Source organism: Bison bison, unplaced genomic scaffold (assembly GCF_000754665.1).
Source record: "Bison bison bison isolate TAMUID 2011002044 unplaced genomic scaffold, Bison_UMD1.0 scf7180017847352, whole genome shotgun sequence".
Lineage (NCBI taxonomy): Eukaryota > Metazoa > Chordata > Mammalia > Artiodactyla > Bovidae > Bison > Bison bison.
The window spans coordinates 14,903-15,304 of NW_011477925.1; the positions used below are offsets into that span (position 1 = coordinate 14,903).

A 402-nucleotide genomic window follows, 5' to 3' on the forward strand; every position below is an offset into this window, starting at 1 on the left:
CCAGGCAACGGAGGGGGCGCCCAGCCATCTGAACCAACCGCCACCCAGGGCAGGCGGGGCGAGCCTGGGGTCCCCACATACCAGGAGAAGGAGCAGGGCCGGCCGCCGACCGACACCGCCACATCGCTGCCCGCGTTCAGGTGGCTGCCCTCGATGCCAATCCAGGTGCCCCCCGAAAGGGGCCCGCGGGCAGGGCTCACGCGGTAGAAGGTCGGCGTCTGGGAAGAGAAGGGACGGGCTGGGGCTCCGAGAAGCCCAGGTCTGTGCGCACTGGGTCTGGGACGGCGCCCACAGGCAGGGTCCCATGTGCAAAGGGGCCCCTGAGTCAGGCCCTGGAGATGAGCAGCGCGGGGCTGGGGCCGTCATTCGAGGTCACCTGAACCCCGGGCCACCTCCATGGAC

The 402-nt window shown here is 70.9% G+C and overlaps 1 protein-coding gene across 1 annotated transcript in view; it reads right to left on the reverse strand.

The window, feature by feature from the left end:
• The window catches only part of LOC104990672 (plexin-A1-like), a 39,184-nt gene that overhangs the window by 14,578 nt on the left and 24,204 nt on the right, over positions 1 to 402 (reverse strand). The window lies entirely within an intron of this gene.